Below are 24137 nucleotides of genomic sequence, written 5' to 3'. Positions count from 1 at the left end.
TAATATTTCTTTTGAGTCAGCTTCTAAATTCTTCTATTAATGAAACTAAGAACCCCAAAAGGGAACTCCAAGCAGGTTCTCTGGTAGCACTCTAACATTTGTTGCTAATTTTTTCCACATCTGTTCATTTCAAGGTTTGGCTCTCTGATGGCCTAGGAAATAAAATGAAGAGACAAATTCTAAGGAAAGAAATCAAAAGCATATGAGCAAAATTGTGCAGCACACATACACACAAATTCACAAACACTCACACATACCACATGCATATACACATGTACACACCAACACACCACCTGTATACACACACAACACATGTACACATATACCACACATGCACACAAATAGTATATGCAAATGTTCAGAGCAGCTTTATTCAAGAGAGTTTCTAAGTGGAACTTTCTAGAACTTCTGTCAACTGGGGAGTAGATAACCAAGTTTACTCAGGAGTAAAAAGAATACCCTTATAACAATGTGGCAAGTCTACAGAGGAGTGTATAGCTGAAGGAGGTGCATTTTATGATTGCAATTCATATGATATCCAGAAATAGAGCCAATCTTGTCTGTATTGGCAATCAGGTCTATGTTTGTCTGTCACTTAAAGAGAGAAAGAAGACTGAGAACAAACAAAAGGGTGACCCAATAGTAATTGCTTTGTTTATATAGGTGTCGAAATTTATCAAAACACTTAAAATTATCACTTTTTATATGCACACTGTAGATCCAGAAATATAACTCCACTTTCCCTGAACTTCTTGATACAAGGAAAAAAATAAATCCAAAAGAAAAAATGTTAGGCTGGGAGTTTTCAAGCTCAGTGCTAGAGCCATTGGCTAACATGCACAAGACTCTGGGTTCCACCCAGTACATTTTATACATGCACACGCTAACACTAACACACATACCACACATGTTGCTTCACATACACACAACTTCTTTTGTGATTCCTTAAATAAGATGAATTTTACCTACAGATAGCTGGGTCACACTAACATCCTTACAAAAGAAACTACAACCAGAAAGTTTCTTTGTGGGTGTGATTAAATTAAGGGTCACATTCCTAATCTCTTAGGAAATACTATATTTCAAGTATGAGAGTTAGACCAAAGAATATTACACATAGAGAGATGGCAATGCCAAAGCAATTTTATTTTATCAAAACTAGTACAGTTGTTTTAATAAAAATTCCAAACATTTAGAAGGTTTTTTTTAATTCAATTCATCCTGAATATGTTTAAGGAATATATTGTGTAGTATTGCCTCTGACTAACATTCCCTCCTGGAGGGAAGTTCAGATGACTAAAGAAGCCAAGGAAATATTACTATGTTTATAAGAGGTCTTATTGATCACTGTGCCACACAGTGATCAATCCAGCAGGTAACAATTTCTGGAGAGAGGAGACTCAATGGTGAAGGTCAAGTTGGACAGGGAGTTCCAGAGATACAATCTTTGAGATCTCACCCAGGGCCTGGATTGGCCTTACAGTGCTGCTTCTGCCTTTGAATTCTTCATGCTCCCGCAGGCAACCTCTCACTTTTGTTCCTGTAAGAAATCCCAATAAGCAAATTTATTCACAAGTCAGACATGGACAATGGCGTTTTCTTGATCTGTCTTTAGTGTTGGGGGAGCATAAATATCTGTTCACATCTCCCCTGGAAATTTTCATCAAACACTATAAACAGGGCTGAGGGAGACCCAGATTATAACCCCACTTCCAACCACAGGCAGGTTACAGCTGCTAGAAAATAAGGCAGAAAAGATGAAACATAACAGAGACACTATCCTAGGATGGGAAAAAGAGAGGAGAGGATAATGGGTCACCAAAATAATCAGGAGACATCAGCAAACAGCTACCTTCAAGGTTTAAATTGAAGAAAAGTTAAGACTTTAGTGAAGAAAAGGAAGGATGGAAGGGAGAGAGGGAGGGAAGAAGAGGGAGAGAGAGAGAGAGAGAGGAGAGAGAGAGAGAGAGAGAGAGAGAGAGAGAGAGAGAGAGAGAGAGAGAGAAGAAAATGTGAATGCTAGTGAGGGTTGTGTCCACGTTGATTCATTTCCAAGCATTCTTGTGATTCCTGACATCATGAGTATAGTCAGACCGCTTCACGTTTGGCAACATAAGAATGACAATACCACTCACACCCAGGACGATGGACTATCAAGTGCCTGCTGATCTTAGCACAGCCTGCATTCCTCAGTGTTTCTGCCTCTGTACCATGTCTTGCTAATCTGAGGAATGCTAGCACATAACTTCTCTTGACAGTAGCCTTTTACATGTGTACTAGAGCAGAAGTCTGTGGTTGTTTGCTCCATAGCACTCCCAATACCCTGAAGACTCATTTATGTTGCTAAAACTAGATGAAGCAACACAACCTGAATGTGCTGTCACAACACGTTCAGGACCTGGGAGCCAGCAGCAGCCCTGATTAAAATGAGAATGAGTTTCAAGAGTTCCAGTAGTGGTGACAATAAAACTTCTGTTAAAATTCTGCATATATATCTTATCAGCAATGACCTGAGTAAGCCCTACTGGTGTGAGGATGCAATGAAGAAGTGAAAATCACCTAGCACTGGGGATGCAACATATAGCCTCAGAGCACAGAAACTAGAATTACACACGAACATGAATGAGGTATATCAGTAGGAAATAAATTATGTTAGAGCAACTACTATGAAAATTTAAGCTGGATCCTGTGAACTGTGAAGAAAACTGACAGATATGCTCAAGTCATGAAATGGCAAAGCAATTGGAGGGACACACACACCTTTCTCACTGGGACTGAAAATCTTAAAATTGAAGGAATAAAGATTGCTGAATTTGGTTGAATAAAATTCAAACTAGGTAAAAAACTGTCATAAACAAACTTCAAACTTAACAGTCTTGAGAATGTGAAACCAAGGACAAAGTGCTAATTCCTTCAATATATGGATGTGAATATTATTTAGAATGAAAGGCCAGTCATCCTATGGAAAAGTTGCCAAAGCTGCAAGGATACATGGTCCACAAACTTAGCAAACATCTGTTGGTGGTATGCTAAATTGAAATCACCTTCATAAAAAGCAATTTGGCAACATCTGTCAAAATTTAAAATGTAAGCACCTATCATTTGATGGAGATGTTTACTTGCAGGAAATTATTTCACAAAATATCTTCAACTAAGTGCATGTGAGTACTGTGTGTAAGAGGTAAAACACTGACACCCTATCAGGAATTTTTCTCATTCACAAAACACTGTTCTCTGGACATGACAAGGCAAGCTGAGTTCAGGTAACAGCTGTGGTTACCTACACAACATCAAGCCAGGCAGTACTCTAGCATGGACTGGGGAGAGACTTACTTACAAGGCCTTACCTTAGCTGAGTAGTTATTGGCAGTTGGTGGTTGCTGAGAGAGGGAGAGTCCTTGGAGGTGGAGCCATGTGTAAGTTGCTCATGCTTCAATAGATCTTCCTTCACCTGTGCAGATAAGAGCAACACTAATTAGAGTTAAAAACAAAACCCCAAAAACTTACAAAGGACATGAAGTTCAGAAGAACTGGGAAGAAGACATATTTGGGGAGGGCTAGGGAGCTGGAAAGGCAGTAGGGTGGACATGATCACCAAACATTGGATATATGTATGAGATTCTCAACAAATAATTGAAAAATACTTTAAAGGATTATTTCACCTAATTTTATCATTAAACAATATCCTTGTTCTTAATGGGTAACTATTAATTAACTGTTATTAACTGTTAATAGCACCATGTGGAAGAAGGAATATGTTTGTTATATAATAGAAAGATCTATTATCATATTTATAAAAGACTTTTACTGGAGACAGTCACCAAGAGTATGCTGTGAAGGAGAAACAGTTTATAATTCCAGAGTCAGGATATGTCACTTTGTTTCCAGTGGAAGGGTTTCAAATCATATGAAACTCAAGTATGGAAATTCTGTCAAACTTAAGACTATGCCAAAGTTTACTCACATCAGAGACCCTTATTTCCTAAGGTCTCCCATTACATAAGTGATTTAAAAAACCAAAAGAACCATGTCTGCCAGTTGTTCAGGTGAGAAGCCATTCTCAAATGGCACCTTTGCCGATTGGAAGGGCATTCACCTCCCACTCATTATCCTCCAACCAGATCACCAGAGCAGCTGAACCTCAAAGACGTTTCCATAACCGACTGAAACAGCCACGTCGAACTATTCAAGAGATAATTTCATATATTTTCAGAATTGAAAATATCTAACACTTCCCAGGCAAGAAATTGGTGCAGTTTTGAAAGCTTACATAGATAACTCATTTTTCCTAAGCTCACAGAGAAGCCCATGGGAGAAAAGAGAAGCCCTTCATTAACATTCTCCTGTAACTTAAACCACTGGCAATGCAGGGTTATAGACTTTGTTCTACTCACTTCCTACCTGGAGATCTTGTTAAAATACCCATCCAAAGCCTACAAGTCCAGCAAACACATGAATCCGCTGTCAGGGAGCAGAAGCATTTACCCCCTAGGAGTTCTAACTAAGGCTAGCAGAATACTGGAGATGAGTGTTAAGACACATCCTCATAGGTGGAACTGTGACCCTGTCTGTATAACCTTTAGATTTCAGCTCAGGCATCTGTAGGGACCTTCCAAGGATTAATAAAGGATAGCAGATTTTGAGATTTGCTGAGTTCTTACTGATCATTTACTTTGTTTCCTGTGGCAAAATAGCCAACCTTCCCCATTTTTTAAATTTATATTTATTAGCATATAAAATAATAGGTTATTTTACGATATTTTTTGAACAAAATTTCTTTTCCCCATTTTGCCTCCACTCTCTTCCTTTCCCAAGCCCCCTCAGCCTTTCTCATTTTATGTTGCTTATGAGCCCTTTGCCTCAATCCTGTTCCTTAACTCCTCTGTTCCTTCCTCATGGTCTTTCTAGTTTCATAACATAAAAAAAAATCAATATCTTACCACAGAAGTATACGTACTCTGTGTTTATTACTTCGGTATTCACAATACAAAGGAAATGGAACCATTCTAGATGTCCATCAACAGATGATTAGATAATGAAAATGTGCTGTATAAAAATAATGGAATTTTATTAAGATGTAAAGAAAGATTAAATTATAAGAATTTCAACAACATTGGTGAATCTGCAAAGTATCAACTTAGGAGTCCACAACTCAGAAATCTCATTTTTTGTTCTTATGTGTAGATATCACCCATCCCCTATCCTCAATGAAACAAATGTAATCAAACATAGAGAGCTTTGAAGATGCAGAGATTTCAGATGCAGACTGTGATCACTTTTGATACCAATGTTTTCTCTTTCACATTTTCTGTGGGTATGCAAATTAAGTAATAATACACCTTTCCAGTGACATTAATATATATTATATGTATTATATGTTTTACATAGACTATATATTAATATATATTATATATATGGAAATATATATTACCTGCCATGGGGCTGAGGAGAAGGCTCAGTGAATAATACTTCTTGCTGACCAAGTATAAAAACCTTAAGTTCCAAAATTCTCAAAAAGGCACCATAGTGAAAGGAAAGTCAATATATCATGAAGAAAGTAGCGCATGCCAGTAGCCAGGAAACTAGGAAGCACGAGTCTTCAATACAACAGAGAGAAGAGGGCCAGACTGAATATTACACATAACACAGATAGATGCACTGCACACTTTTTATTCAATTCATGGAATACTTGTTTATTGAGTGACCTCTAAAATTTTTCCCAGACTGGTCTATTACTTCTGGGCTGGAGAAAGCCTCCTTTTCTACTCCAGATGTAACTGAGACAATCCAATACTATTTAATGTTTATTTTATAGCTCTAGACACTATGACAAGAATGGAAGGATTCCATATATAGGAGGAATTTAGGGAATAGTAAATATCTTATGTGTAAATGCTTGAATTCTGCATGTGAAACTCTCTGTAATATTTTTAAAAACAGGATCAAATCAGATAATATAATCACAAATAATAATTTTGAGTCTTAACTTTATAATTGTGTATATTTTCATAAATTTATATTAGGGTTTAATATATGTTTGGTACATATGTGTGTAAATTTTTGAAATATTTTTGAGTGTTAATTGTCTCAGAGTAAATAGAAATACTCAAATTTGGAAAACCCTATGAAACTGAGTGTAATATTTGACACTTGAATGGTGGTGTTGGAGGCATATTTTGCTACTAATTTGTGTAATGTGCTCCAAATAATTCATGTGTGATAAAACATAAGGTATTATTTTTTTCTTAAAAATTTCTTTTGACCTAAATGTAGTCTCATTTGGAGAAAGTTATATCGGATGCCAAGAATATTATATACTTTGTAGCCATCCAATAAAATATTCTTCAGATACCCTTAAGCTATTTATTCTATGTGTAGTTTATCTTTAAGATTCCATTTCTGAGCAGAGGATGGCCTTGTTAGACACCAAATGGAGGAAAGGCCCTTGGTCCTGGAAAGGCCTGATGCTACTGTAGAGGAATACCGGGACAGGGAAGCGGGAGAGGGTTGATTGGGAGAGGGGAAATGGCTTATGGGATTTTTGGTCGGGGGGGGGGGGGACCAGGAAAGGGGATAACATTTGAAATGTAAATAAGAAATATATCTAATAAAAAAGGAAAAAACATTTAAACTTAAAAAAAAATCTTGAGTTCCAATCCATTCTAAGTATTCACATTAAAAAAAGCTGCAACCCTGAGATTTTACCTCACACCAGTCAGAATGGCTAAGATTAAAAACTGAGGAGACAGCAGGTGTTGGCAAGGATGTGGAGAAAGAGGAACACTCTGGTGAGGTTGCAAGCTGGTACAACCACTCTGGAAATCAGTCTGGCAGTTCCTCAGAAAACTGGGCACGACACTTCCGGAGGACCCTGCTATACCACTCCTGGGCATATAACCAGAGGATTCCCCAGCATGTAATAAGGATACATGTTCTACTATGTTCATAGCAGCCCTATTTATAATAATCAGAAGCTGGAAAGAACCCAAATGTCCTTCAAGGGAGGAATGGATACAAAAAAATGTGGTATATATTCATAATGGAGTACTATTCAACCATTTGAAACAATGAATTCATGAAATTCTTAGACAAATGGATGGAGCTGGAGAACATCATCCTAAGTGAGGTAACCCAGACTCAAAAGATCACTCAGTATGCACTCACTGATAAGCAGATATTAGCCTAGAAACTTGGAATACCCAAGACATAATCCACATATTATATGATGTCCAAGAAGGAAGGCATGGACCCTGGTTCTATAAAGGCTCAGTGCAGCCGTTTAGAGCAAAACCAGAACAGGGAAGTGGGAAGGGGTGGATGGGGGAACAGGAGGAGGGAAGAGGGCTTATAGGACTTTTAGGGAGTGGGAACCATGAAAGGGGAAATCATTTGAAATGTAAATAAAGAATATATCAAATAAAAAAGAAGCTGGATGCGACATCATGCCTGTCTATAAACCTAACTCTCTGTATCAGAGAGATAAAGTTAGAGCTAAGCTCTAGGCTCAATGAGAGACCATGTCCCAAAGGAATAAAGCCAAAATTGATAGATCAATATATTCAACATCTTCTGGCCTCTGAGCCTACAGGCACATATACCACATGCATCACACACACACACACACACACACACACCTACTTAGAGAAATAAAATATATTGAGATATATTGTTGACCTACAAATTTTCATTTTTCAATAGTAAACTTAGAAAATTCATATTTTTAATGTGGGGAATAACTATCTTTAATCTCTTTTCTTTTCAATTTATTTGTTAACTCTTACAATATACATATAAAACTGAGTCACAAAACAAAACGAAAAGCTTAAGAAAGAAATAGAAGAAATGAGAGGGATGGACTTTATATGGATGGACATGAGACAAGCAAGTGCAGAGAGAAGATAGCTAGAAAGCAGTATATACATATCTGATTTGTCAAAGACCAAAATTAATCAGTAAAATCTGGCTATATGAGTCCAATTCCAACTTTATCAGCACAAAATGGTTTTAGCCTCTATAATTTGCTGGGTTTTATACTTTGATTTGTAAATATCTGGTGAATGGTCTCACCATATTGGTCCAAACCAATATAATGTTTCTCCTTTAAACTGTCAGCTCAGATTTCTTGCCTCTTAGTTTTTGAAGTCTTGGTAATTTTTTATAACCTTGACTATATCCATAACTTTTTATAGATAGCAATTGTGTCCTACTGATGTATGCTTTGATTCAATCTACTGTAGCTTTCTTTCACCATGAGAATATTTTAAGCTTGACTATGTTATCATATATTTATTATTCATATTACTTAAAAGTGGAAAAAGTTATCATGCCTTCATAGACTAGATAAAATATAAACATTTTTCATTTTACTGACAAGTTTATTTTATAATTTGGTATTTTTTAAATGGTTAATTTTGCTGTTTCTGTGTTTTTGATTCCCTTTCAAAACAAACAGAAGCAGGTAAATTATAATTTCAAATACTGAAATGCTGGTGCTAAAAGTCTTGGAATCCAAGAGTTGCCCCACAAATCATACAAACACCAGTCTAGGTCATACAGGGATGGATTATTGAATGCACCACAGTGAGTTCATATGCAAATGCAGAAAGTGGTCGGCTCTGACTTCAGCCATTTTAGACATAACAGTTCATATTGACTTTTACTTTGATGTATCCTACATAAAGCTTTATGGAATTTCTGAAGATTAATAAACCTCATACAGAACATAGCAGAGTGTCTCAGTCAGGATTTCTATTCCTGCACAAATATTGTGACCAAGAAGCAAGCTAGGGAGAAAGGGGTTTATTCAGCTTACACTTCCAAATTGCTGTTCATCACCAAAGGAAGTCAGGACTGGAACTCAAGCAGGTCTGGAAGCAGGAGCTGATGCAGAAGCCATGGAGGGATATTTCTAACTCGCTTGCTTCCCCTGGTTTGCTCAGCTTGCTTTCTTATAGAATCCAAGACTACCATCCCAGGGATAGCACTACCCACTGTTGGCCCTCCCACCCCTGATCACTAATTGAGAAAAATGCCTTACAGCTGTATCTCATGGAGGCATTTCCTCAAGGGAGGCTCCTTTCTCTACAATAACTCCAACTTGTGTCAAGTTGACACACAAAACCAGCCAGTACACACACATATGTTAAAAGAAAAGATAAAAGAGATTTGAGAAGATAAAGTCTGAGATACCAGGGAAGGGAGAGAGAAGCTGTTTTGTAAAGGAGTTTCTAGCCCAGGCTCTGACACCATGGAAGATGCCAGAAGCCTATTTGTTCAAAAGACTTGATCCTGTTTCTACTGGTTGACTGGTTTGTTTTAGGCAGTAGCCACTATATCCATGTTAGTAAAAACTGATAAACTGACTAGAAACTAGGAACTATTCCTAACCTCCTATACTCTATGGTGGCCATTCTGAGGGAGACCCCTGGAAGATAGATGTACAACACCCAAATAATGAAATTATGTAAATTTTTCCATCACCAATGCTGGAAGCCAGCTTGCTTCTAGATGACAACCCAAAAGAGTCTCCCCAAGACAGCAGGTAAGTTAGAGGCATCATTCTGCCAACCAGATGGATGTCGTCGTTGGGGTCCTCCAGCACTGAGAGGTAACGTCATGGCTCCTCTAGCTCCAGCCTACAGGAGTTTGCACCTCAACTTATCCATGTTGGCACTGGCAATTTGGGAGCACCCCAAACTATGGCGAAAGATGTATTCAGCTCCCATCTCAGGTAGGGCCATGGCCCTGGCTACTTCTGCCTCTGAAGCTGTGACTGCTGCTACCTCTGCTTCACTTAGGGGCTGTCAGGCCAGGAGGCTCCATCTTCTGTCCACATTTCCTGATTCTTGTTACACGTGAAAATGAGTGATGTAGTCCAATCTGGCAGATCTGACCTAACAGATGTGCCATTCTGAGAAGTGGAAGACATACTATATATTGCTAAGAGCAGCTTTGTTCAAGATGAAATCAGGTATGCCAGGGCCACAGTTGTCATCTTGGAAAAGACAGTGTGGGGCAAGCCCCTCTGTACTTCAGCTCTTCTGCCCTCATCAAAGGAACTTTAGCATAAAGAGCTGAATTGCTGGTGTTAACCAAGACACTTCACAGGAAGAAGAGCAAACCTATCAATATTTAAATGAACAGTCAGTATGCATTGTCCAAAGCCCATGTCCATGGAGCCCTCTGTATAGAGAGGAGACTTCTCACCTCAACTGAAAATGAAATCAGAAAGAAACAAACAATAGCCCCTAAAGATAAGATTGATATAAGCCCTATAATTATGGTTGTCTTTTTTTTTAGTACAAGAAGCCCTTTCAGTTGGATACAACACAATGAAGAAAGGACACAACTCTCCACATCTATTGTTAAACTTTACACTAAGCCCAACACTTTTTAAAAATCTACTAAATAAACACAGAGAAGGGGAATGTATAAAGAAAGATAGGAGAGACAGATGATAGTAGGAAAAGAATAGCTAAAAATAATTAGATTTTAAATATTTTTAAGCTTGTATTCATTTTCTACAATATATAATATCATATACATACATACATACATACATACATACATACATACATACATGCACATGCATTTATTCCTATAACTTTTGTTACCTTATCTTTTCCCTGTTTCCTAGTCTGGTGCTGCCTAAGTGCTTCAACAGTGTCACCTTCTTTGGTTCCTTTTCTCTTGAGTATTTAAGGCACACTCGTCAGTTAACTATAATAACTTAGTGGATTCTAGTAATAGTGAGTTCTACAGATTTTCATTTTTTCTTAAATTGTAAAATAAATAACACATGTGTATATATAATATACAAATATTATTCCAGATGAATTTGAGAATTGCTTATTCTAACTCTGTGAAGAACTGAGTTGGGATTTTGTTGGGGATTGCATTGAATCTGTAGATTGCTTTTGGCAAGTTGGCCATTTTCACTATATTAATCCTGCCAATCCACGAGCATGGAAGATTTTTCCAGTTTCTGAGGTCTTCTTCGATTTCCTTCTTCAGAGACCTGAAGTTCTTGTCATACAGATCTTTTATTTGTTTGGTTAGAGTCACACCAAGATACTTTATATTGTTTGTGGCTATTGTGAAGGGTGTCATTTCCCTAAGTTTTAAAGAGTTACTTTTCTAATTTAAAAATTATGTGTATGAGGATCCTTCCCCTTTCCATCTGCACTGAGATGACGCTGTGCTACAGCTCTCCATACCCAAATTCCACTGGGAGAAAGCTGGTCTCTCAAAAGTGCTGACACACTTGAGAGCATAGGTGAGACCACCACTTCTGCTCAAATTCCTGGCCCAAGAGGGATTCCCACACAGCCATCAGTACACAGGAAACAAGGAACAGCCAGGGACAAGATCCTTCCAGTTTCCATCTACACCCTGGAGCTGACTCTATGCCACAGCTCTCCATAGGCAAATTCTGTCAGTTGAGAGCTGGTCTCCAAGGAGTGCTGACACATAGGCTTACAGGAAGGACAAGTCACAGTCAGAGACAGCAAGACCAGCTAATACCAGATATAATCAGATGCAGAGAGGCAAAGGAAAGAACAAAAGCAACAGAAAAGGCTATTTGAGATCATCAGAACCCAGTTCTTTCAACACAGCAAGCCCTGGATACCCCAAGACACCAGAAAAGCAAGACTGATTTAAAAATCACATTTCATGATGATGATAGAGGACTTTAATAAGGACATAATTAACTCCCTTAAAGAAATACAATAGAACACAGGTAAATAGGTAGAAGCCCTAAAAGAGGAAACACAAAAATTCCTTAAAGAACTACAGGAAAGAATAACCTAATAGGTGAAGGATTGATTAAATCCATCCAGGACTTAAAAATGGAAAGAGGAATTTTGCAATTTAGGAATATCAAATGGCTGAGAAGCACCTAAAAATATGTTCAAAGCCCTTAGTGATCAGAGAAATGCAAATCAAAATGACCCTGAAATTACGCCAATCAGAATGACTAAGATCAAAACCTCAGGTGACAACACATGTTGGAGAGAATTTGGAAAAAAAGAGGAACATTCCTTCATTGCTGGTGGGATTGCAAACTGGTACAACCACTCTGGAAATAATCTAAAGGTTCCTCAGAAAATTCCTGAAATAATCTAAAGGTTGCTGAGCTGACATTGGGGCAGGGAAAAGGACTGAAGCCCTGAGGGCAAGCAGAAAGAATGGAAATAGGCAACCTCAGGAGATAGGAGGTTGTGGGGGGAGGGGGCCCTCCAGAATGCACCAGAGACCTGGGAAGTGAGAGACTCACAGAATCTATAAGGAAGGGACCTTAAATGAAATGCCTGACAGTAGGGAGAGGAAACTTATAGAGTCTACCTCCAGCAGGAAGACAGGGCTTCAAAGAGGGAGAGGGGGCCATCCCACAGTCACAACTCTGATCCATAATTGTTCCTGTCTGAAAGAATTAGAGAAATGGAAATGGAGAGGAGCCTGAGGAATAGAAGGTCCAGTGACAGGTTTAAACTGGGACCCAACACAAGGGAGGTCCCAAGGCCTGACACTATTACTGAGGCTATGGAGCACTCATAAAATGGGACCTAGCATGACAGCATTCTGGACAACCCAACAAGCAGCTGAAGGAGTCAGAGGGAGAAATTTGCACCAAACAAATGGACAGAAACAGGTGACCCCTGCTGTTGAATTAGGGAAGGCTGAATGAAGTTGAGAGTGATCCTGTAGGAGGACTAGCAGTCTGGACCCTGGGACCTCTCAAATACTGGACCACCAAACAAGCAGCATACACCAGTTGATATGAGGCCCCTAGCACACATACAATAGAGTACTGCCAATTCTCTGTTCATTTAAAGGTGACAAACCTAACCCTCAAGAGACCGGGGGCCCCAGGGAGTTTAGAGGTCAAATGGGGTGGAGGAAGTGGGATGAGGGTAGGGACATCCACATGGAGACAGGGGAAGGGAAGGAGGTAAGGGATGTGAAACAGTCGGAGGGTGGATAAGGGTGGGCGGGTGGGGAATAAAATATGGAGTGTATAAAAATAATTAATAAAAATATTTATAATAAAAAACATGGAAACAGAAACAATAAAGAAATCACAAAGGGAGACAACCCCAGAGATATAAAACCTAAGAAAGAGAACAGGAGTCATAGATGCAAGCATCACCGACAGTATAAACGAGATACAAGAGAGAATCTCAGATGTAGAAGATACCACAGAAAACATTGACACAGCAGCCAAAGAAAATGCAAAATGCAAAAATCTCCTAACCCAAAACATTCAGGAAATCCCTGACACGATGAGAAGACCAAACCTAAGAAATAGGTATAGAAGAGAAGAGAGTGAAGATCCCCAAAATAAACACACAGTAAATATCTTCAACAAAATTATAGAAGAAAACTTACCTAACCTAAAGAAAGAAATGCTCATAAACATAAAAGAAGCCTACAGAACTCCAAATAGATTGGGTGAGAAAAGAAATCCCTCCCATCACATAATAGTCAAAACAACAAATGCACAAAGAATATTAAAAGCAATGAGGGAAAAAAGTCAAGTAACATATAAAGGCAGACCTATCAGAATTACCTCAGACTTCTCATCAGAGACTATGAAAGTTAGAAGATCCTGGGCAAATGTCATAGAGACCCTAAGAGAACAGAAATGCTAGCCCAGGTTACTACATCCAGTGAAACTATCAATTACCAGAAATGGAGAAACAAAGATATTCCATGACAAAAACAAATTTACACAATATCTTCCCACAAATATAGGCCTACGAAGGAAAATAAATAGAAAACTCCAACAAAAGGATGGAAACAACATCCTAGAAAAAGCAAGAAAGTAACCTTTCAAAAAAACAAAAAGAAGATAGCCACACAAACATAATTCCAACTCTAACAACAAAAATAACTGAAAGCAACAATAAATATTCATTAATATATCTTAATATCAATGGACTCAATTCCCCAATAAAAAGGCATAGGCTAACAGACTAGATACATAAGTAAGACCCTACATTTTGCTGCATACAGGAAACATACCTCAGTGACAAAGACAAATATTTCCTCAGAGTAAAAGGCTGGAAAATAATTTTACAAGCAAATGGTCTCAGGAAACAAGCCGGAGTTGCCATTCTAATACCAGATAAAATTGACTTTCAACCTAAAGTCATCAAAAGAGACATGGAAGGACACTTCTTAATGGTCAAAGGGAAAATCCACCAAGAAGAACTCTCAATTCTGAACACCTATGCTCCAAATGTAAGGGCACCCTCATTCATAAAAGAAACTTGACTAAAGCTCAAAGCACACATTGCACCTAACACAATAATTGTGGGTGACTTCAACACTCCACTCTCCTCAATAGACCAATCAGGAAAACAGAAAGTAAACAGGGACACAGTGAAACTAAATGAAGCTTTGTATCAATTGGATTTAACAGATATATATAGAACATTCTATCCTAAAGCAAAAGAATATATATACCTTTTTCTCAGCACTTCATGGTACCTTCTCCAAAATCGACCATAAAATTGGTCACAAGACAGACCTCAACAAATATAAGAAGATCAAACTAATCCCATGCCTCCTATCAGATCACTATGGAGTAAAAGCAGGCTTCAATAGCAACAAAAACAACAGAAAGACCACATACACATGGAAGTTGAACAATACTCAATAATACCTTGGTCAAGGAAGAAATAAAGAAAGAAATTAAAGACTTTTTAGAATTTAATGAAAATGAAGGTGTAACATACCCAAATTTATGAGACACAATGAAGACAGTGCTAAGAGGAAAACTCATACCCTGAGTGCCTCCAAAAAGAAATTGAAGAGAGCATACTCTAGCAGCTTGACAGCACACCTGAACAAAATAGCCCTGGAACAAAAAAAAAAAAACCTAATTCACCCAAGAGGAGTAGAAGACAGGAAATCACCAAACTCAGGGCTGAAATCAATCAAGCAGAAACAAAGAGAATCGTACAAAGAATCAACAAAACCAGGAGCTAGTTCTTTGAGAAAATCAACAAGATGGATAAACCCTTAGCCAGACTAACCAGAGGGTACAGAGACAGTATTCAAATTAAGAAAATTAGAAATGAAAAAAGAGATATAACAACAGAAACTGAAAAAATTCAAAAAATCATCAGATCCTACTAAAACAAACCTATACGCAACAAAACTGGAAAATCTGGAGGAAATGGACAATTTCCTAGACAGATACCAAATATGAAAATTAAATCAGGATCAAATAGATCATCCAAACAGTCCCATAACCCCTAAAGAAATAGAAGTGGTCACTGAAAGTCTTCCAACCAAAAATTTACAGGACCAGATGGTTTTAGTGCAGAATTCTATCAGACCTTCAAAGACAGATATAACACCAATACTCTTGAAACTATTCCATAAAATAGAAACAGAAGGAACACTACCCAGCTCGTTTTATGAAGTCACAATTATGCTGATACCAAAACCACACAAAGATCCAAAAAAGAAAGAGAACTTCAGACCAATTTCCCTAATGAATATCAATGCAAAAACTCTCAATAAAATTCTTGCCAACCAAATCTAAGAACACATCAAAACGATCATTCACCATGATCAAGTAGGCTTCATCCCAGGAATGCAGGGTTCAATATATAGAAATTCATCAATGCAATCTACTACATAAACAAACTCAAAGAAAAAAATACATGGTCATTTCATTAGATGCTGAAAAAGCTTTTGACAAAATTCAGCATCCTTTCATGCTAAAAGTCTTGGAAAGAACAGGAATTCAAGGTGTATACATACACATAGTAAAAGCAATATACAGCAAACCAGTAGCCAACATCATACTAAATAGAGAGAAACTTGAAGCAACCCCACTAAAATCAGGGACTAGACAAGGCTGCCCCCTCTCTCCATATCTTTTCAATATAGTACTTGACATTCTAGCTAGAGCAATTAGACAACACAAGGAGGTCAAAGGGATACAAATTGGAAAGAATTCAAACTATCACTATTTGTAGATGATATAATAGTATACTTAAGTGACCCAAAAAATTCTACCAGAGAACTCCTACAGCTAATAAACAACTTCAGCAAAGTGACTGGATATAAAATCAACTCGAGCAAATCAGTAGCCTTCTTATACTCAAAAGATAAACAGTCAGAGAAAGAAATTATAGAAATGACACCTTTCACAATAGCCACAAACAATATAAAGCATCTTGGTGTGACTCTAACCAAACAATTGAAAGATCTGTATGACAAGAACTTCAGGTCTCTGAAGAAGGAAATTGAAGAAGACCTCAGAAAATGGAAAAATCTCCCATGCTCGTGGATTGGCAGGATTAATATAGTAAAAATGGCCATCTTGCTAAAAGCAATACACAGATTCAATGCAATCCCCAGCAAAATCCCAACTCAGTTCTTCATAGAGTTAGAAAGAGGAATTCTCAAATTCATCTGGAATAACAAAAAAATCCAGGATAGCTAAAACTATTCTCAACAGTAAAAGAACTTCTTAGGGAAACAGTATCCCAGACCTCAAGCAGTACTACAGAGCAATAGTGTTAAAAACAGCATGGTATTGGTGCAGTGACAGGCAGGTAGATCAATGGAATAGAATTGAAGACCAAGAAATGAATCCACACACTTATTGTCACTTGATTTTCGACAAAGGAACAGAAAACATCCAGTGGAAAAAAGATAGCCTTTTCAACAAATGATGCTGCTTTCAACTGGAGGTCAGCATGCGAATTGATCCATTCTTATCTCCTTGTACTAAGCTCATCTTCAAGTGGATCAAGGACCTCGACATAAAACCAGACACTCTGAAACTAATAGAAAAGAAGCTGGGGAAGACCCTTGAGGACATGGGCACAGGGGAAAAGTTCCTGAACAGAACACAAATAGCTTATGCTCTAAGATCAGGAATTGAGAAATGGGACCTCATAAAGTTTCTATAAGGCAAAGGACACTGTCAAAAATATTAAATGGCAACCAACAAATTGGGAAAAGATCTTCACCAACCCTACATCCTACAGAAGGCTAATATCCAATATATCCAAAGAATTCAAGAAATTAGACCCCAGAGAGCCAAATAACCCTATTAAAAATGGGGTACTGAGCTAAACAAAGAATTTTCACCTGAAGAACTTCGGATGGCTGAGAAGCACCTTAAGAAATCTTCAGCATCATTAGTGCTTAGGTGTCCCGCGCTACCGTCTCGCCAGCAAAACGAAGCGGCACACTCAGGATCCTTCTGTAGAATGCTTTTTTAATGGCTCTTGAGAGGGAGAGCATAAGCTTAAACAACGGAGACTCCAACGGTCTGAAAAACCGTCCCTTATATATGCTGGTAAGCCCGCCTAGGACGTGGCACTTCCTAATTGGTGGCAGCTCATCAGCCCATATTACGCCACGAGGTAGACAGAGACCGAAGGACATTAAATCACTTCAGGCACGCGCACTGATTTGTTCGCCGGTTAATGATACATTTTAGCTAGATGCGAACGCCATCTTGTAATGGAGTTTGCAGGAGCAGCGGGCGGCCCCTCACACTTAGGGAAATGCAAATCAAAACAACCCTGTGATTTCACCTCATACCAGCCAGAATGGCTAAGACTAAAACTCAGGAGACAGCAGGTGTTGGCAAGGAGGTGGAGAAAGAGGAACACTCCTCCACTGCTGGTGGGAATGCAATTTGGTACAACCACTATTGAAATCTGTCTGGCGGTTCCTCAGAAAACTGGACATGACACTTCCAGAGGACCCTGCTATACCTCTCCTGGGAATATACCCAGAGGTTTCTCCAGCATGTAATAAGGACGCACGGTCCACTATATTCATAGTAGCCTTATTTATTTTTTTAATTTTTTTATTCTATATAATTTATTTACATTTCAAATGATTTCCCCTTTTCTAGCCCCCCACTCCCCGAAAGTCCCGTAAGCCCCCTTCTCTTCCCCTGTCCTCCCACCCACCCCTTCCCACTTCCCCGTTCTGGTTTTGCCAAATACTGCTTCACTGAGTCTTTCCAGAACAAGGGGCCACTCCTCCTTTCTTCTTGTACCTCATTTGATGTGTGGATTATGTTTTGGGTATTCCAGTTTCCTAGGTTAATATCCACTTATTAGTGAGTGCATACCATGATTCACCTTTTGAGTCTGGGTTACCTCTCTTAGTATGATATTCTCTAGCTCCATCCATTTGCCTAAGAATTTCATGAATTCATTGTTTCTAATGGCTGAATAGTACTCCATTGTGTAGATATACCACATTTTTTGCATCCACTCTTCTGTTGAGGGATACCTGGGTTCTTTCCAGCATTTGGCAATTATAAATAGGGCTGCTATGAACATAGTAGAGCATGTATCCTTATTACATGGTGGGGAATCCTCTGGGTATATGCCCAGGAGTGGTATAGCAGGATCTTCTGGAAGTGAGGTGCCCAGTTTTCGGAGGAACCGCCAGACTGATTTCCAGAGTGGTTGTACCAATTTGCAACCCCACCAGCAGTGGAGGAGTGTTCCTCTTTCTCCACACCCTCTCCAACACCTGCTGTCTCCTGAATTTTTAATCTTAGCCATTCTGACTGGTGTAAGATGAAATCTCAGGGTTGTTTTGATTTGCATTTCCCTAATGACTAATGAAGTTGAGCATTTTTTAAGATGCTTCTCCGCCATCCGAAGTTCTTCAGGTGAGAATTCATTGTTTAACTCTGTACCCCATTTTTTAATAGGGTTGTTCGGTTTTCTGGAGTCTAACTTCTTGAGTTCTTTATATATATTGGATATTAGTCCTCTATCTGATGTAGGATTGGTGAAGATCTTTTCCCAATTTGTTGGTTGCCGATTTGTCCTCTTGATGGTGTCCTTTGCCTTACAGAAACTTTGTAATTTTATGAGGTCCCATTTGTCAATTCTTGCTCTTAGAGCATATGCTATTGGTGCTCTGTTCAGAAACTTTCTCCCTGTACCGATGTCCTCAAGGGTCTTCCCCAGATTCTTTTCTATTAGCTTCAGAGTGTCTGGCTTTATGTGGAGGTCCTTGATCCATTTGGATTTGAGCTTAGTACAAGGAGGCAAGGATGGATCAATTCGCATTCTTCTGCATGCTGACCTCCAGTTGAACCAGCACCATTTGTTGAAAAGGCTCTTTTTTCCATTGGATATTTTCAGCCTCTTTGTCGAGGATCAAGTGGCCATAGGTGTGTGGGTTCATTTCTGGATCTTCAATCCTGTTCCATTGATCCTCCTGCCTGTCACTGTACCAATACCATGCAGTTTTTAACACTATTGCTCTGTAGTATTGCTTGAGGTCAGGGATACTGATTCCCCCAGAATTTCTTTTGTTGCTGAGAATAGTTTTAGCTATCCTGGGTTTTTTGTTGTTCCAAATGAATTTGATAATTGCTCTTTCTAACTCTGTGAAGAATTGAGTTGGGATTTTGATGGGTATTTCATTGAATCTGTATATTGCTTTTGGCAAAATGGCCATTTTAACTATATTGATTCTACCGATCCATGAGCATGGGAGGTTTTCCCATTTTTTGAGGTCTTCTTCCATTTCCTTCTTCAGAGTCTTGAAGTTCTTGTCATACAGATCTTTCACATGTTTGGTAAGAGTCACCCCAAGATACTTTATACTGTTTGTGGCTATTGTGAAGGGGGTCATTTCCCTAATTTCTTTCTCAGCCTGAGTAGTCTTATTTATAATAGCCAGAAGCTGGAAAGAACCCAGATGTCCTTCAATGGAGGAATGGATAGAGAAAATGTGGTATATTTACACAATGGAATACTACTCAGCAATTAAAAGCATTGAATTCGTGAAATTCTTAGACAAATGGTTGGAACTGGAAAATATCATAAATGAGGTAACCCAATCCCAAAAAACACACATGGAATGCAGTCACTGGTAAGTGGATATTAGCCCAGAAGCTCTGAATACCCAAGACACAATTTGCATATCAAATGATTCCCAAGAAGAAGGAAGGAGAGGTCCCTGGTCCTGGAGAGGCTTGATCTGGCATTACAGGGGAGTACCAGGGCAGAGAAGTAGGAGGGGGTTGACTGGAGAATGGAGGGAAGAGGGCTTATGAGACTTATCGGGAGGGGGAAACCGGGAAAGGGAAAATCATTTGGAATGTAAACAAAGAATATGGAAAAAAAAGTATCTGAATACTTTCTAGGGTAAAAATATGTGCAAAGGTCCTGTGGAAATGGCAGTTGTGGCAGACTCAATGAATAGGAAAATAAGAAAACAAAATGTTCAACATCATTAGTCATTAGGGAAATGTAAATCAAAACAACCCTGAGATTTCACCTCACACCAGTCAGAATGGCTAAGATTAAAAACTCAGGAGACAACAAGTGTTGGCTGTTGGGGAAGATATGGAGAAAGAGGAACACTCCTCCACTGCTGGTGTGATTGCAAGCTGGTACAACCACTCTGGAAATCAGTCTGTTGGTTCCTCAGAAAACTGGGCATGACACTTCCGGAGGACCCTGTTATACCACTCCTGGGTACATACCCAGAGGATTCCCTGCCATGCAATAAGGACACATGCTCCACTATGTTCATAGCAGCCCTATTTATAATAGCCAGAAGCTGGAAAGAACCCAGATGTCCCTCAATGGAGGAATGGATACAGAAAATATGGTATATTTACACAATGGAATACTACTCAGCAATTAAAAACAATGAATTCATGAAATTCTTAGGCAAATGGTTGGAACTGGAGAACATCATCCTAAGTGTGGTAACCCAATCACAAAAGAAAACACATGGAATGCAGTCACTAAGAAGTGGATATTGGGCCAGAAGCTCTGAATACCCAAGACACAATTAACATATCAATTGTTTCCCAAGAAGAAAGAAGGAGAGGGCCCTGGTCCTAGAAATACTTGATGCATCAATGTAGGGGATTACCAGGACAGAGAAGTGGGAGGGGGTTGATCAGGGAATGGGCAAGGGGAAGAGGGCTAATGGACTTATGGGCAGGGGGGAAACAGGAAAGGGGAAATCATTTGGAATGTAAACAAAGAATGTAGAAAATTTAAAAAAAAAAGAAAGTAAAGACTTTAGAGTTTAATGAAAATGAAGACACAACATACCTAAATTTATGGGCCACAATGAAAGCAGTGCTAAGAGGAAAACTCATAGCTCTGAGTGCCTCAAAAAAAAAAAGCTGGAGTAATAAGAGGAGTAGGTGGCAGGAAATCATCAAACTCATGCCTTAAATCAACCAAGTAGAAACAAAAATAACTATACAAACATTCAAGAAAACCAGGAGCTGGTTCTTTGAGAAAATCAACAAGATAGATAAACCCTTAACTAAACTAACCAGACAGCACAGTGTCAGTACCCAAATTAAGGAAATCAGAAAGGAAAAGGGAGATATAACATCAGAAACTAAGGGAATAAAAAAAATCAGATCCTACTACAAAAGCCTACACTCAACACAACTGGAAAATCTGTATGAAATGGACAATTTTCTAGACAGATACCTGATACCAAAGTTAAATCAGGATCAGATAAACCATCTATACAATCCCATAACCCCTAAAGAAATAGAAGCAGTTATTAAAAGTCTCCCAAATAACAACAATAACAAAAAAACCCCAGGACCAGATTTTTTAGTGCAGAATTCTATCAGACCTTCAAAGAACACCTAATACCAATACTTGTCAAACTATTCCACAAAATGGAAACAAAAGGAACACCACCAAATTAGTTCTATGAAGCCATAGTTAGATGATACCAAAACCACACAAAAACCTAACAAAGAAAGAGAACTTCAGACCAATTTCCCTTATGAATATCAATTCAAAAATACTCAACAAAATTCTCACAAACTGAATCCAAGAACACATCCAAATGATCATTCACCATGATCAAGTAGGCTTCATCCCAGTGATGCAGAGATGGCTCAATATACAGAAATCCATCAACATAATCCACTATATAAACAAACTCAAAGGAAAACCACATTATCATTTCATTAGATCCTGAAAAACATTTGACAAAATTAGCATCCCTATATGTTAAAAGTCTTGGAAAGATCAGGAGGCACATACTTAAACATAATAAAAGCAATATACAACAAACCAGCAGACAACATCAAACTAAAAGGAAAGAAACTTGAAGCAATCCCACCAAAATCAGGAACTAAACAAGGCTGCTCAGTCTGTCCCTACATATCCAATATAGTACTTGGAGTTCTAGCTAGAGCAATTAGACAACAAATGAAGGTCAAAGGGATACAAATTGGAAAGGAAGAAGTCAGAATATTACTATTTGCAGAAGGTCTGATAGTATACATCACTGACCCCAAAAATTCCACCAGAGAACTCCTACACCTGATTTAAAAAAAAAAAAAAAAAACCTTCAGCAAAGTGGCTTGATATAAAATTAACTCAAACAAATTAGTAGCCTTCCTATCCTCAAATAATCAGCCTGAGAACGAAATTAGGGCTATGACACTTCTCAATAGTCACAAATAATACAAAATATCTTGATATAACTTTAATCAAATGAAAGTTCTGTTTAACAAGAGTTTCACATCTCTGAAGAGAAAAATTGAAGACCTCAGAAGATGGAAAGATCTCCCATGCTCATGTATTGGCAGAGTTTTTTTTCAAATCATCCATCCTGTTTTTAATTTTCCAAAGTTTTAAAGACATTAATTTTTCAATACACATCACATCATGTTAAAAGTAACAGTTTAATAAAAATACATTATTTCCTTCGCTAAAGAATAGTAATAAAGGCAATGCAAGTTATGTGTATCTGAGAGTAAAATAAATAATGCAATCCCTCTTAGCAAGGGAAGGAAGTGAAAAACATATTTTATACTTGTTTGGAACATTGTGTTGAGTAAAAAGTAGCATATTCTTTAATTTTTAAATAAATGCTTTTTATGTTAAAAGTGTCACTCGTGATAAAGCAATAGTATATGAACTTCTGTTCTCTAGTATCTTTCCATTACTGAAACTGTATTATGTTTAAATAAAAGTTAAACTTTAAAAAAAAAAACAGAAAAACATAGGAATACAAATCTGCAAAGGCAGGATTGTTTTTTATTGGATAGTCTCTTTATTTACATTTCAAATGTTGTCGCCTTTCTGGGTTTCCACCTAGAAATTCGCTTTCCCTCGCTTTCCCCTTTCTTCTATGAGAGTGTTCCCTCATGCACCACCCACTCGAGCCCCCACACACACTTCCACAACACTGGTGTATCTAGCCTTCACAGGACCAAGGGCCTCTCTTCCCATTGATGCCCAACCAAGCCATCCTCTGCTACTTATGCAGCTGGAGCCATGTATGAGTCCATGAGTACTCCTTGGTTGATGGTTTAGTCCCTGGGAGCTCTGGGGGGAGGTCTAGTTGGTTGATATTATTGTTCCTTCTATGGGGTTGCAAATCCCCTCAGCTCCTTCAGTCCCTTCTCTAACTCCTCCATCTGGGACCCCCTGCTTTGCGAGAATCCACCTCTGTATTTGTCAGATTCTGGCAGAGTCTCTCAGGAGATAGCTATATCAAGCTCCTGTCAGCATGTACTTCTTGGCATTTACAATAGTATCTTGATTGGCAGAATTGATACAGTAAAAAATGCCCATCTTTCAGAAAGCAATCTACAGATTTAATGCAATCTCCATAAAAATTCCAACTCAATTCTTCATAGAGTTAGAAGGAGCAATTCTCAAATTCATTTGGAATAACAAAAAACCCAGGATAGCAAAAACCATTCTCAACAATAAAAGAACTTCTGGAGGAAACACCATCCCGACCTAAAGTTGTACTACAGAGCAATCATGATAAAAACGGCATGGTATTGGTACAATGACAGGCAGGTAGATCAATTGAATAGAATTGAAGAGCTAGAAATAAATCCACATACCTATTCTCACTTGATCTGTGACAAAGAAGGTGAAACCACTCAGTGGAAAAAAGACAGCATTTGCAACAAATGGTGCTGGGTCAACTGGAGGTCAACCTGTGGAAGAATGCAAATTGATCCATTCTTATCTCACTGTACAAAGCTCAAGTCATAGTGGATCAAGGACCTCCACATAAAACCAGATACACTGAGTCTAATAGAAGAGAAAGTGGGGGAATGCCTCGAATACATGGGCACAGGGGAAAATTTCCTGAAAGGAACACCA

The sequence above is a fragment of the Apodemus sylvaticus genome, chromosome 9 (assembly GCF_947179515.1).
Source record: "Apodemus sylvaticus chromosome 9, mApoSyl1.1, whole genome shotgun sequence".
In the NCBI taxonomy this organism is placed as follows: domain Eukaryota; kingdom Metazoa; phylum Chordata; class Mammalia; order Rodentia; family Muridae; genus Apodemus; species Apodemus sylvaticus.
This window is presented reverse-complemented; position numbering follows the sequence as displayed.